Source organism: Chenopodium album, chromosome 11 (genome assembly GCF_948465745.1).
Source record: "Chenopodium album chromosome 11, dcCheAlbu1.1, whole genome shotgun sequence".
In the NCBI taxonomy this organism is placed as follows: Eukaryota; Viridiplantae; Streptophyta; class Magnoliopsida; order Caryophyllales; family Amaranthaceae; genus Chenopodium; species Chenopodium album.
This window is the reverse complement of record NC_137844.1, coordinates 12,589,096-12,605,804: the sequence shown is the minus strand read 5'-3', so window position 1 is coordinate 12,605,804 and position 16,709 is coordinate 12,589,096.

Sequence of the window (16,709 nt, the reverse complement as noted above, 5' to 3'; positions counted from 1 at the left end):
TGGGTAAGTCTTATCATATCATAGAGGATTAATTACAAACAAATGTCTAATTTCCACATGTGATTTCTAAATAAAATTTTAATAAATACAGGTGTTGTGGCTACTCCCTAAATAATAAAATTTCAAAACATTTGACATTTACATAATTTAATCCATTATTCAATTGATCCAAAATGAATAACAAACTACTAATGATGTATCACAAAATTAATATAGTATGCAAATAATTATTGAGCATCATACTGACTATTAATGCGTTGCAAATGAGAAACGATCTTACGACAATAACACTGATAGAACCCATTTTCTTATATTTTAATTAATCACATAATATAATTATGTAGCTAGAATAATGCAAGCATATTATACAAACATTAAACAATGCATGTAGAGGGGATATGCATACTTTATAAATACATAAATCAAATAGATATGTAAATATATAAATATGTGATGATGTATATGATATACACAGAGACATCAAGTACTAGTGATACATTATCATCATAGCATTCATACTACTTATAAAAGAACATATTATACAGTAGCATATATGAAATAATTGCCGAACACCATCGAGATTGTCACATCATCAACTTAAGCAATATGTAAAAAATATTGACGATTTAACTAAGCAAGGCAGAGGAAAACATGGCTCTGATACCAAATATTAGAGTCATGAATAACAAACAACATGTTTATAGCTTGAATTATAAACATACAAAACATGATTGCGGAAGCGATAATTAATGAGTATACCTCCGGCAATTGCAAGTTAACTACGAGGAAGAGAAAGACCCGAACAACCTCGTCGCTACGCCAAAACCGTGAATAAACTCTTCTTAACTTTGGTGTTGGACCCTCGTCTCACCTTTGATGGTGTTTTATATGTTTTTGAGAATTGGATGCAGTGACCTTGTTGGTATGCGAGACTCATGTTGAATTACATATATATAGGAAGTTTTGCCATCAAAAACTCCTACTTTACGTGAGTTGGTTATGGGTGATTTCCTAAGTTAGTGGGATAATGGGTAGTAAGTTTCCTGGATCATGGGAAACTAATTTTCAAAATAAATGGACCACTTAACTTAATTGATAATTATCTATTTTCAAAATAATTCAAAATATATCGAACAATTAATTCATATGTATAATGGTTTGATCTAAAGGGATGTTTTCGATTTTTAATTTTGTATCACCATTGATGAGCTTTGAATATCCCAAATAAAAATATTAATTCATGGTAAAAAAAAAACAAGGACAATGCAGTGCAGTTTTTTGTTTTTTTTTTTTTTTGAAATAAAATGAAAATACAGTTGGTTAAAAAAAAAAAACAAACGTAGAAGTTTTTTTGTTATTTTCCTTGAATAATTGTGATATATTTGACCAAATATATCCTTAATTTTATTTGCCAAAAAAGATTTGTGAAAATATTTTAACATATTAACATGGTGATAATGTTTGACTAAATCTATTTTTAATCACCGTTACCAAACATAATTTGTTAAAATATTATAACATATTAACAAGCTTATCTTTTGCCAAATCACAAACTTTAAAAAAAATTAGGTGTACAATAATTTTTGTACATCCATTATAAAGATAGATTAAAGTGATCAAAAGTTACCCTTAAAATGAATAAAAGTTACCCCAATATACATAAAAGTAACCCAAAACAAATAAAAATTATCTACACTTTATTAGTAAAGAATCACATTTTAAATGACCAAAAATCAATTATTAGTGATTGAATGCAATTAAATTACCTTTATAAAACTTTTCTTGTTGTCTATTTATATAAAAATTGTATTATGTTTAAAGTTACCCAAAAAAGGCAAAAAGTTATCCTAAAATTAGCTAAAAGTTACCCTTATACTATTTGATGTACACTAATATTAGTTTAAACCGGGTGTATACTAAAGTTTTTCTAAATGGGTGCCCACATCAGTCAGGCTAATGTTCAAATAATTACCGGTCCCCTACTTGAAATTTTTTGTACAAATGAAAGCGGTACTCGTACATTAGAGGTTATTGGCTGGTAACTTAATTCTCACATACTCCGTAGGTAGGGCTGTTCATCGGTCCAAGACCGGACCGACCCGGATTGGACCGAAGACCGAAAATTAGAATTTTAAGAATCGAAGACCGAACCGATTAAGCTAGGACCGAACCCGGACCGGACCGAAAGAATCGGTCCAAAACCCGGACCGGACTGCTTTAGACCGATTTAAGATTTTTTTAAAAAAGAATACTAAATTTTAATAAAGTTACGGAAAACACAAAAAAAAAAAAAGTAAAGGAAAAACTATATTTTAACGTCATTTTTACTTTTTTTTTTGTATGTTTAGTACAAAAAAACTTATAAAGTTAAAGTTTTCTAAGCTTATTAAGGATAATTTTAACCATTATTTAAGGTTTCATGCATATTTTTAATAAAAAATTCAGTCCGATCCAAGACCGTTTTTTATAGGGTTTTGGACCGGACCAGACCGAAGGCCGGAAAAATAAATTTCAAGACCCGAAGACCGGATCGAACAATTTGGTCTAGTCCGGCCCGGGGTGGTCCGGTCCATTTTTTCGGTCCGGATCAATTTATGAACACCCCTATCTTTAGGTATTAGAGCATTATTGTTCGTGTGATAGGGAGTAACTTCTTAAATTTTAATTCTTTTTTTTTTTTTTTGAAAACCAATTTTAATTCTTTTTTTGTATATATATAAAGTAAAAAGTGTGAATGAAGAAGATGAATGATTGATGTTCTTATTAAGGGAATGTTAATTAGAGAAGCTAGTTGGTAAAATCACATATTAGGGTCAGTAATTAGGTGTTTAATGATGGGTTAGTCATAAAATTAAAAAGTAGGGTGTCCCTCGAAGGAATGAAAATTTTGCCATACCACCATATAGAATTTTTAAAAGTTGAGGGATAACATAATTGAGACTGCCTAATTTGATTGTAATATCATTCAAATATTATTTTATGGGACTCTATAATACTTAATTAGGACTGCCTAATTTGATTGTAATATCAATCAAATATTCTTTATCAGGACTCTATAATATATAATTGGGACTGCCTAATTTTATAGTAATACTCCCTCTGTATTTAAATACTTGTTCCACTTTTCTTTTTCGGCCGTTTTTAAATACTTGCTCCATTTCCTTATTTGGAAAGCTTTTACAGTATTTAATTCATTTCTCTCACCTAGTGGACCCAGCCTAAATCATATTTTATTAATTTCATATTCTCTCTCCTCCAATTCTCTCCACTACTTTTGCTTTTAACAATTTTTTATTCTTCCATCTACCCCACTACCTCCATATTTTATTACTTTCTTCAATTTCTCCTAAAATTCCGCACATGGAGAAATGGAGCAAGTATTTAAAAACGGAATATTAATTATTAAATGATTAAAATATTCATTATTGGGAATCTATAAAACTTAACTGGGACTGCCTAATTTGATTGTAATATCATTTAAATATTCTTTCTTGGGACTCTATAATACTTAATTAGGAATGCCTGATTTGATTGTAATATCAATCAAATATTCTTTATTAGGACTCTATAATATGAAATTGAGACTACCTAATTTGATTAATAACATTAAGGGGGCGTTTGGTTCGCAGAGTGGTATGGGTTTAGAATTGGGAATGGGGTTAAGGCGGTATCGGGTTGGAACTTGATACCTAATATCATGTGTTTGGTTCAATTCTGGAATGGATCTCATCCCCTTAATACCATATATTTGATACATAAGGGAATGAAATGAGCCAAACCCACCTCCCCCCAAGGTTTCTAAACCCCATACCTCATTGGTTTAAGGTATGGGTTTCAAATTCATACTTTTGACAACCAAACATATGGTATGGGTTTTAATCATTCTAAACCGATACCTCATACCTATACTTCGCGAACCAAACGCCCCCTATATGATTAAAATAGTCTTTATTGGGAATCTATAAAATTTAGAATGCCTAATTTGATTGTAATAACATTAAATGATTAAAATAGTCTTCATTGGGAATCTATAAAACTTAATTGGGACTGCCTAATTTGATTGTAATATCATTCAAATATTCTTTCTTGGAACTCTATAATACTTAATTAAGACTGCCTAATTTGATTATAATATCAATCAAATATTCTTTATTAGAACTCTATAATACATGATTAGGACGGTCTAATTTGATTGTAATAACCATTACATCTATAAATAATACTAAAACACCACAAAGAGAAATCTTCATTTATATTTATAAGTAACCTTATTTTTTCATAAGAATATCCCTATGTTGTCCATAAAAGTCACCCAAATTCATTATAATAAAGTAATTTAGAAATATTTAACCCTATTATTTTGTTTTACAAAATGAAAGAATAATTCCCCTTTTTTAAGAGAGTAACCCCTTTTTCTCATTTAAATAACCTACATACGTTGACGTAACCCCATTTGCTCATCACCGTAATCCTCTATTACTTAATTAATTGCCTTATATGTGATTACATGAAGTGGTCACATCATGTGGCTAGCCACATATAAAGTTGTGCAAAGAGAAATAGTAGGGGTACACTTGGTGAACAAGATTTTTTTGTACACCACCCAATGAAATATTGCCAAATCACCCAAGATAAGAGGAAATAGGAAAAAAAAAACATGAGAAAAGGTAAGGGTACACATGGGGTGTATTCTATTTACCTGATTTTCACTGAACTTATTTCAACTTATTTGAACTTACCTAAACTTATTAGATCTTATTAAAACTTATTTTAGTTGTAATTTGTACATGGGTAACCCCTGATTAGAACTTATTAAACCTGATCTGAACTTATTTAAACTTATTACACATGAAATAAGTGAAAATAAGTTTAATCGAACACGCCCTTGGTGTAGAAGATTCCCTTGTACACCACTAATTACACCACCAATGAAATGTTGCCAACTCAGCTAAGATAAGAGAGAAAAGAAAAAAAAAAGATGGTCCAGTTCAAACTATGATTCCCTTTAAACAGATAGGGAGCTTGGTGCACAAATTTTTTGTACACTAAGGATGTATTCTATTCACCTGATTTTCACTGATATGAACTTATTTTAACTTATCCGAATTTACCTAAACTTATCTAAATTCATTAGACCTTATTAAAAACTTATTTTATTTGTAATTTGTACATGGGTAACCCTTATTAGAACTTATTAAACGTGAATTGAACTTTTCTAAACTTATTACACTTGAAATAAGTGACAATAAGGTGAACAGAACAGACCCTAAATGTACCCGTAAGTCCCTAACATCTCCCCAAAAAGATGGTCCACTTCAAACTAATATTCTCTTTCAAATAATAGGGAGTATACCCCTAACATCTCACTTCTGCTTAAATCAATTGTTGACATTATATTTTTATCCTTTTTTTTAACTTAAATTATTACAATATCTTTTTAAATATAATTATTATATTATAATACACTATTTTTTATATTATGAATTTATTAATGACTATTTGGCTTCAAAATATAATTACTCTACGTTAAAGATTACTCCATAATGTATAGTTTGCTTAAATTTTTACTCATCTTCAAAATTAATTAGATCAAAATAGCATTGTAATTGATGGTTATGTTTAAATAATTTATCTCATATGAGGGACATATATAAAATATAATTATTTCAAAGAAATTTTTTATGTCATGCATCACATGGGCTAATCTAGTATATACTATATTGGGACTCTAAAATAGTTAATTACGATTAAGATAAAAAAATAATTACAAAATTAATATTCAAATTCATGTAAATAAGGTGTAAAAAAAATCATGTAAATAAGTATTTTTTTAATTAAAAAAAAGTTTTCATCAAAATATAAATAAATAAAAAAAAAAGTTGAATGCACATTTGTTTTAGGCAACTAACATTATTAACCTATTAACATCACATCATATAACTAATATATAAAGCTAAACTTTTAGTCAGGTCACGAAATAGCGATATTTGGCCTTCCAACTTTTCGCCAAGTGTCGCGCCACCTTGGATAGATTTAAATAGACTTTATAAGATAAAAATCGTCAAGTGTCGCGCCACCTTGGATAGATTTAGATAGACTTTATAAGATTAAAAAAGTTAGTTACAAATTTCATTTTCAATTAAATTAAGATAGAATTTTAGAATAAGATGGTTAGTTTAGAGTTTTATTTTCGATAAAATACCAAATAATAAACTTATAATTAGGCCACAAGACAAGATCATATAGCGTTTTAACTCTTCGCCAAGTATAAATATAGATAGACTTTGTAGCAAAAAGAGTTAATTTAGAATTCTATTTTTAACAAATTGAATTATAATATAATTTTATCTTAAAAGTCCATAAGCAACCCGGGCATCGTACGAGGCACAAAACTAGTAACTATATATGATGGATTGACGGGTAATATATGTACAATAGGCAAAGATAAAAAAAAGTGTTGGAAATCTTGAGATATATCTGAAACAATATTGTACTTGGTTTAAAAATAAAAAAAAATAAAAAAAAAATAAAATTTACTTGGTCAACTGTATAAATTAATTTCCTAATTTCTCTCCTAGTATTATACTGATAAACTGATGAATGAAAAAGTCAAGGAAAATAGGAAAATTTCCCCAAATTATTTCATGGTATACACAAGGTTAGCATATTCCTTAAATCATGTATGGCATCACACAAGGATTCATTTTTTGTAAAGATTTTATTTTTATGATTTTTGTTTTAGGTAAATAAAGAAACTAATTATTACGAACTAAAGTAGGATGAGTACTTAAGAAAATATGATGAGTAATTAATTATAGGCAAAGATGAAAAGATTTCAAGATATTTCTATGTCACTAGACAATGTTAATTACTACTCTATTTAAAATTGAACATATTTAGAAATTTTATATGTTAAAATCTATATTTGAATATTCAAATGTATGTAATTAATAATTTGCTTCAAATTTTTTTTTGACGAAATGTAATTAATTAATTTAATGTATGTAAAAATAGTAAAAAAATAATTCCATGAAATAAAAAATATACGTGAAGTATTTTAAAAATAAAAGAAAATTACACCATTTAATTTAGGAAGTAAATAAAAAAAATATTATTACTAAAATATCATGATCTTATCTAAGGCAAAGATAGTGGAGGATTGGAGATCAAAGGATTTCCTCTTATCAAGCCATAGTTTCCGATTTATTTGATTTTTCTTGTTGCTTTTTTTAAATAAAATTAATTGGCTAAATTTTTAATGGCTATTTTTTTTTCAGGAAATAATTGCTGATTATTTTTACGTAATAGTTAAAAACTTATGCTTCACAATGGAGGATTACACATAAAACATATAATTGATATCATATTACAATTTATATTGACTAAAAAAAAAGTAGGCATTAATGTGATGATTATAGTTTTTCTAATTTCACATAATTGATGATGATGATGATGATAAAGTTTGAAATCGATGATAAAGGTTAATTTAAGGTTGGCAATGGAGTGTTTTTTTTAAGAACCCATTGATGAAGGTTGAGTTGAACATTAGTGATGATGAAAACTAAAGATGAAACTATCTTTAACTTCTTTTTATTTATAATGTCGTTTCTTATAGCTAATTATGTTTTAAAAAATTATTCCTTAATTACTTAACCAGACCTACAACACTTTAATGAATTTTTAGATTTAGATTTCCATAGGATGAACGTTTTTTTATTGAAGATGAAGGTTTGATGAAGATGAAATAGGTTGAATATGAAGTTATATATATACTAAAATAACAACCGCTGATGTCATCATTGCTTACGTGTCACTTTTTTATTTAATTTTTTCCCTCCAAAATGCAAGGATCATGTCATATTTTTTTTCCTTTTTAAGCTACCCTATTTATCATAGCTTTGAAAATATATTCCATTTGAATTTTTAAATTTTAAATTTTGGGTTTTCTACACATATTATGCTATTTTTTTTATTTTATAAAATTAACCAAGATCCAATTCCGCCAAAGTGGTAATACTTTGAGGGAATGGACCTAATCGAACAAGCTCAGAGTTAGTTCCGGTATCCCACCTTGTAACAAGGTGAGCTACCTATTACAAGATCTTTTAATGTGAGCAAAACTACAATCAACAAACAGCATGCTATCCTTTCTAATATCTTCATAGACCAAGTGAATAGGAGATATCCCACCATCAGCACTCTTCACAACAAGCACAGCATTCAAAGCGTCACTTTCTACCTCAATTCGATCATACCCAAGTCTTATGGCCATAGCTTCAGCCACCTCTGAAGATGTATAGTGTGATACTCTGACAGCAGCTGCAAGTAGCTAGCCCTCCTCATTGCGGATAACAACACCCAATCCCAGCTTGCTTCCTTCTAGAACATGAGCATCCGAGTTCACCTTGACCCATCCATGACTAGGCTTCCTCCATTGCGAAACAGAACTCAGAGTAGACTACCCAGCATAAGGGGAGCTAGGCAGAACCCTTTTAGCATATGTGTTGTAGTCATGAACTAATCTCACATAGCCTACAGCCAACATTACAACATTCAAATTCTCATCTTGACATAGAGTTAGGTTCTTCCCTCTCCACACAGCCTACATAAGGGTAGCCATAGTACACACGATCCCCGCATCATATTTTTTACAAAGCCACAACCATAGCTCTGCAAAATTCTCTCTCGGCACATCATCTAGATTGGCTATAAGGTCACTATGATGCCATATTTCTCTTGCTACCACACATTCAAATAATGCATGATAAATAGACTCATTCACTCCACACAGTTGGCATAGAGCATCAGATGTGATATGGCGATGCATAAGTCTCTCCTTCACTGCCATATTACCCTTCATCGCATTCTAAATGAAGTGCTTTAATTTCGGGGGGCCACTAATGTTCCAAAAAGCACGCCACACCTCCTCATCCGCAACAACATCACTCACACTATCAGAGCCTAATTTCGCTAGCCAATATCCTGATCGAACTGTGTAAATACCATTCTTTGTAAATCGCCAAAACTGAACATCATTATGCTGTCTTTGTAGGAGTTTATAGGTACTATAAAGCGGAAAATCATGAATCATATTCATGAAGCACCTAATCCCAAGATCACATGCATAACACACAAGACACATAATTATACCTTTGAAGCATGAATTCCACGAAGCTATTCGACGGGCAAATTAGGGAGAGAATAGAGCCCTAAGCGTTGCTCCTTTACTTGGTCCACGGGATTCAAATGAGCCGTCCACCAATACTAGATTGGTTGAGTGAAGGGAAAAACCACCTTTAATGGACAATCGACCACCACACGAACCACCATCGGCGCCGAGGAGGAGGGGAGAGCCGTGAGAGAGAGAGGGAGGAGTTTGAGAGGGTTGGGTTTCGTGTTTGCTAATTAGGGTTTGATAAAACTGATCACTGAATTCAATATCTGAAAACCCTAGGCACTTAGTCTATTTATAATCCCATTATAATTAAACTAAGTCACGAAGCCCAAAACCCCTTTTATCCTCCCTATGGCCGGCCACCTAGAGTGATGAGGCCCGTGATGGGCCTCGTCCTCTAATGCTCAATCTAGGCCCTTTGTGTGACCTTATAGGATCCGTCCAATTGAGCTTTAGCCTATTTTACTAGCCTAAAGATTGTTGGTACCTCTAGCTATGATATAACGACGACCTAAATGTACGAACTTAATTATCTCCATAATTTGATCCATTTATATATCTAGTAATTGGACACGACGAAGACATAATTCCTTCAATCTCCCACTTGTCTGAGACAAGTGTGCAATATTCAAATTCCTTAAGTCAATATGCGTCGATTTGATAATATGATTGCATCACATGTCGAGATCATATTAATCTACAAATCGTTTCTTGAAATATGAGTTAGAATTACAAAACTGAATGATTACTGAGTAATACACTTAAACGCGGCCACGTATTTTCTGAATTCTCCCTCATCAAGCGGCCATGACACATTCCCTAATTTAATAGGCAGACTCAATCCAATCATGTGGCAACAAGGCTCCCACTCAACTTTTGAAATAATTAGGAAACATCCTTTATAGCCTCCAGTTACGAGAAGACATTTGAATGCACCACCGTCAAACATCCATTGAATGAAATCAATGTTCCACTCATGTTAAAGGAATCCACTTATATATCCGAAAGCTCTATACTTTGAACTTCAAAGTAGGTCAATAGTTCGATCATGCATCATTCATGCATATCCAAGTGATTGACCGAGCATCACTATGCCCCTATAGCCCATGAAACTGCGCTATCTAATCAATCTTACATTCTAGTCCATTTACTGAAATCATTTATGTCCACTTTAATGATTTTGAACTAGGAACTTAAATAATATATGAATTTTGTTCACCTGTGGGGTTTCATTCACCAGATCATCAACCTGATGAGCCCATTAATTCATAATTATTTTGGACATTTTATTTAATTTCCAAACCATAATTAAATAAGAGAAATGAAAATTTCTATTTTAAACATAATTCTGCAAATTGGTGCATTACTTATGTAATATGTTTTCTCAAAACATACACAACTTAAATTACAAAACTTTCTTCAATCCAAGGCTTTAATATGACTCTCATATCTTAGTCTATGGAAGGGGTTTAGTGATTTCTCACTCATAATAAAACTTTGCAGATCACGACATCCCGCTTGTCATTAATCTCCATAAACGAGGTGATATCTCATATCTATTTGTTTGGATTTGTGATGTGACCCTGGCTCCTTCATTTTTGGCAAAGGTATCCTTTTAGTCACAGGAAAGTTTGATCCAAACTTCCTCCTTAACTACTCTTACTGTAGCTAAACACACATATTCTGACATTGAGTATGCAATAGCATTCTGCTTTGAACTCTTCAAGCTTACTGTCCTTTCTCCATACAGACATAAAATGTATCTAGATCAACATCCAAAGTCATCTTTCCTGTTTAGAAAACTTGCATCCGTATAACCTTTTGACAACTTGTTTACTTTTAACACCATAAACTAGAAAAATTCCTTTAGTACTTCTCAAGTACTCAAGGATTTGTTCTTGGTAACTTTCAGTATGCTTATTCTGAATTTACTTGAAACCTGTTACACAAGCACAAGTCATATGTAACATCTTGCTTTGTACTTATCATGGCACATATAATGGACCCTTCTGCAAAAGCATAAGGTACACTATCCATACAACTCAACTCTACTAGCTTTTGAAGGCACTGAGTTTTACTGAGCGTAATACCATGAAACATGGGAAAATATCCTCTCTTAGAGTCTTGCTTCATGAACTTGTCAAGAACCTTATCAACATAAGTCTCTTGATGTTGTCCAATCATTCTTCAAGATTCACTTCGTGGATCTTGATTCCCCATATGTACTCAACATCTCCTAAGTCTCTCATATAGAAACAACTCTTTAACCATTGCTTGATTAATTCAAGCATTGATGTGTCATTTCATATGAACTATATGTCATCTATATATAAGACTAAGAAGACCAATTGCTCCCACTAAACTTCTTGTCTCTACAAGATTCCTTTTCGTTCTTTGAGGAAATCAAACTATTTGATTGCCTAATCGAAACGAATGTTCCAACACTCTGATGCTTACTTCAATCCATTAAATGAATTTATGAAGTTTGCAAAACTTTATGTGATTTCTGGATTTCAAAACCTTTAGGTTGTATCATATACATATCCTCTATCAAGAACATTTCAAGAGGGTGATTTTGATATCCAATGCTAAACTTCGTAATCAAAATCAGCAATCACTAGAAGAATCCAAATAGGCTTACGCATCTAATAGGTTTGACCCCATTTGTAAGACTATCATGGACTAACTGTAATCCCCCGTATTTTTAAATATTTTATAAATGAAAATTTATTTTATTTATAATATTTATTTGTTATTTTTCATAATTTAATTTCAAAAGTTTCAAATTATTAATCTGGGTCGAAAATTATTTGAACAAATTATTTTATGCACCTTTATTCTACAATTTATGTCCAATCACACAAGCCTAACCCATTTGTTTACTTAATCGACCCATTATTTTTATGAGGCCCAATCTTTCTTTTTACCCTACAATAATTCTCTCCTATAAATACCCCATGAATCTCCAAAAATTTCCCACACAAAAAGGAGAGGAGTTTATTAAAGGTGATTTCTAGTTAGTAAAGTGGCATATCAATTCGTTTGCTCAAGGTACGTACAAGTTACGAAACCTTTCTTTTAGGTGCATGTTTAAGGACGACGGATCGAGAACTTAGTATCATGTATAGGGATGACTGAGTTAAATTGTTTGGTTATACATTGTGAATTTCGTATGACGTGCACTATTTTATATTGCAAGTATTATTTGTGCTCTAATTATGCAAGGTGCGCTTAGAGGCAAAGGTATGTGATTGGTGTAATGATTAATTTATTACTCATTCATGATTATGCAAGCAGGATGAGTAAAGGAAGAATTTAAGTCTTCTAAGACGAGGTTGAGGTTTTGGGGTGCCTTATGCACTCAAGGTGTTTATACACCGAGGTATTAAAGGAATAAATAATAAATGTTGCTTGACACTAATAAATCAAGAATTGAAATTGAAAAGTTGTTTTACTTGATTGAATTGATATTGGATTGATTGTATTGTTATGCATATGAGTCATCACCAAGTCTAAACCTGTAAATCACGTAAAGTGCAAGATGGATGAGCAATAAAACTCTGGATTGGTGCACTTCTGGAGTAATGACAATCAGGGGTTGGGGTACATGGGGTATTAGCCGTGTACTTTTCTCGAGGCCGTCTGATCTACGAGTCTCTTATTTCAAATATTTTTCAAAACTAGGAGTTAGGTGAGATCTCATACTAACTACGGTCACGGAGTCGCGCCCGTGGTCGTTGGATGTTTATTGATGTTTCCGAAAGGAGGCATGGGGTTTTTCTTTTATTGATGTTCCAAATGGAGCATGGGTTGGACAACCTTGTCTATTGCGTAATCCAATGAATAAAAATAATGATTTACCTATTATTAATTAATGGAGTCTTAGTAATATAAATAGTTGAGTCGTGTGTTGAGTCTATAATTTAATGATGCATGATGATTGATTATTAGTAGCATGTTATGGATTTCTTAATTTATTTTGCAGCTTGTATGTACTCAGCTTTGCTGATTGCGTGCTTTGTGTGTCTTTCTTTGGTCATGGCCTTCGCCTTTCAATGACCCTGTGACGATCCAATTTTTACACTTGTAATATTGGGGAGCAGAATTACCACAGGTTCTTACACATGCAGCATTCATCAGAGTTGTGGGATCTTGAGTAGAGAGTTGGTTGTTTGCATTTTATTTCTTTTGCAAGTTTGAATTTATTTTAATTCGATTTTATTCGACACTATTTCTTTTGGGTTTGAATTTATTTGAACACTGAATTTAATCACTTACTACTTTTATTGGGTTTTGAATAAGGGCCTTAATGGTTCCAAGTTGTATGACTTAATTTGGTTTCATTCGTTGGTTTTGAAACTTATTTATAACTGATTTAGTTTTTCCGCTGCTATTTTCTGATAAAGCCTTAACGTTTGAACACGTGGCGGTAGCACGCCAGTAATTCTCTTGAATATTGTTCAGGGTCCTCAGAGGTTTAAAGAGAGAATTATTGGGGTGTTACACTAACACATCTTTACAGACATGGAGTCCATTCTGGATTTCATGGCCTTAAGCCACTTCTTGAGATGGCACTTACCCAAAGCTTTCTTGTAGGGTGTGGGTTCTAACTATTCCAATAGGAAAATTTTAGAATCCACCTTTTCTCAGAATTTCAACAAACTGTTTGATTTGATCCTAAGTAACCTACGATAGGTATAAGCAACAATAGAATTATTCTCTTCAACTTTTTAAAGCCTTTCATTCAAGTGGGACGATAGAAGCCTCGCTAGTTGAATTAGCTTGCTTCGACATGTGATTTATCAAATTAGCTGATTTCATACTCCCTCGTCTCTGATGTAGTGTTAACCACATCCATTTATTGCTCCTCTCGAATCCCATCGAGATCTAACTTTACTCCCACTTAGCTTTGTAGGAAGAGATTTCTTTCTATAAAGACACTATCGCGAGCAACAAATGCTTTGTTATCTACGCTATTGTAGGAATAATACATCTTAGTTTTCATGGGAAAACCCACGAAGAACTGTTCACTTGATTTAGGGTGCATTATGTCATCTTTGTAAAGTAAACATTTTACAATGATTCCATAACCCTTAATCCTGTTTAGAAAAGACAACTTTTGGAACATTTTCAATTCATAACTCTTATGACGTCTTTTCAATTGCTTTGGTTGAGTTTATGTTTAGTATATTCGCAATTGTTGTTCTAATATATATATCCTCCAAACAATATTTGTAAATCATTAAAGCTAACTTAGGATCGAACCATGGCGAGCAAAGTTTGATTCCTTCTTTTAACATACATTTTAATTGTAATGTTTCTGGATTGTGAATTAATTCAACAATTCCCTTAGATGATCATTTACTTTTTGAGTTAAATATTTATCACAACAATCATATTATGGCGTTAAATTGTTAATCTCAAACTGATTTTACATTTCATTTTGGAATTTTGAACTTTTCAATGATTCCAACTTGTACTTCATTAAGTAATTATCGATATAGTTACTTAAATCGTTAGTAAAAGCAATGAAATAGTTAAATCTCTTTGCTAATTCTTGAACTTATTGGTCCACACACATCATATGTATGAGTTCCAAAAGGTCATTAGCTCCTTCACCCTTTTAACTAAAAGGTGACTTGGTCATTTTACTTTATCAAGCATGACATTTAATTCTCAAGTGATTCATAATCAAATAAGAATAAGGGTCCATCCACTTGTTACTTTGGATGTGCAAATGGTTTATGTGACCTAACCTTACTTGGTTGTAAGTAAGTTTATCTTTAAATCATCTAATTTTGCTTTTTTGATCTACTTTTATCAATGTCATAAAACAAAATTACTCATATCTAGCAAAATGAAAACAATTTATTACCTTGGTCATGGATCAACACTTGTCCATGCCAAGTAAAAACCGAATCAGTATTCAAACAAGAAAACCGAAAATATTGTCTTATCAAAAAACGAAAATTGTCTAAATCATCATTAAAAAAAATCAAAAATAAAACTATGAAGCTTTTCCTGGCCACTGGAACACTTCTAGTGCACCTTCAAGCTTCACTTCCATGCTAGCCTCACTTCTTTGCAGCTTCTGCAGAACATTAATAATGTTAGGCACTACAACTTGGTATCACATACCTAAGTGAAAGTTAAAATGTTTATAACAAGAATATTAGGCAACTTTTACCTATCACTTCATCGTAGTGAGGACATCCTTGTTCAAGCATTTGCTTATTCTCCCTTCAGGTAATTCTCTGCATGATTCTTGAGTAAATAAACTAGCTTGACCGCAGAATCCTCATCATCTTGAGAAAGTTTCTCGAGGTCAAAACCATCATGTAGAGAATGCAAAATTATATCATGAACCTGATGATCTTTGTATAGTCTCCCTAACATACTCATGCGGTTAAATAGTTGAACCATCATATCCACATGAATCTGTACTGACTAGCCTGGCATGAGTTTTCTCGAAATTATCTCGCCATTGATGTTGTAGGTTTCAAACCTAATATTTCCCAGTCTAGGAGTCATCGTTCTTGGGAACCATATTAATGATTTCCTCGACGTTTCCATTAAATTTTCCATCAACATGGGAATTCAGTATTCCATTGCAAACATCACGTAAGCACTTAAATAAGAGATAAGGTTCATAATCCATGAATCTTCTAGCCCAATCCTGTGGAATAGAAGACAAAATTACATATACGACTCTCTTAGAATCTGAAACATTTCTCAAATGCTTCTCAGGAGTCATGCCTGGACTAAATCTGCCCTCGATTGGTAAGTTTAAACAAAATTTGAGATTTTCGTTCCTTAGAACACTTCTAAGTTTGCTTTCCCAATCGTTGAAGTTGAGAAAATTAAGCCTTGTTTTCATTGTTGGTGGTAAAGAATTACTATCATCATTGTTATTGTCATTGTGATTACGGCTACCTATATATGTCAAAATAAGGCAAAATTTAATAATTATGTTTAATTTAAAATTTAAAGTACCATAAGCGAATTAATAAGGTAACTTTAAAACACTTTATTCAATATTAATTGATCCCAATTGAATTTTAAGTGATTCCAAGACCCTTTATTCGTGTAATAATTGACCGGACTTTGGCCATACCATCAACCATTACATTTTCAAGGTGAGTAAACTCTTTACTGATTACAACTCTTGTAACTCTTGCTTGAATAATTAATCATCACATGTTTAATTATTACCCTTTTGCTTCAATTTGCAGGTTCTAAACTCTTTAGGTAACCTTGTTGAGCATAACCAATCAAAATTGTTAAACTTGATTTACCCCAACTCTCCCAAGATATAAAATGACACCCAGCTTTGGCATGACCTATCATAAATATCAAAGGTTTATTGGGTTTTTAATTGGAAAAACAATCTCAATATTACTAGGACCTAGATTTATTATGTTGTGATTATCTAGTGAACTCTAGCGCATCATCAATCAACATAAATAAAATCTAACATGCATAATCTACTAATGCAATAAAACATGACACAGTATGACTCCTTAGTCCTAAGAAA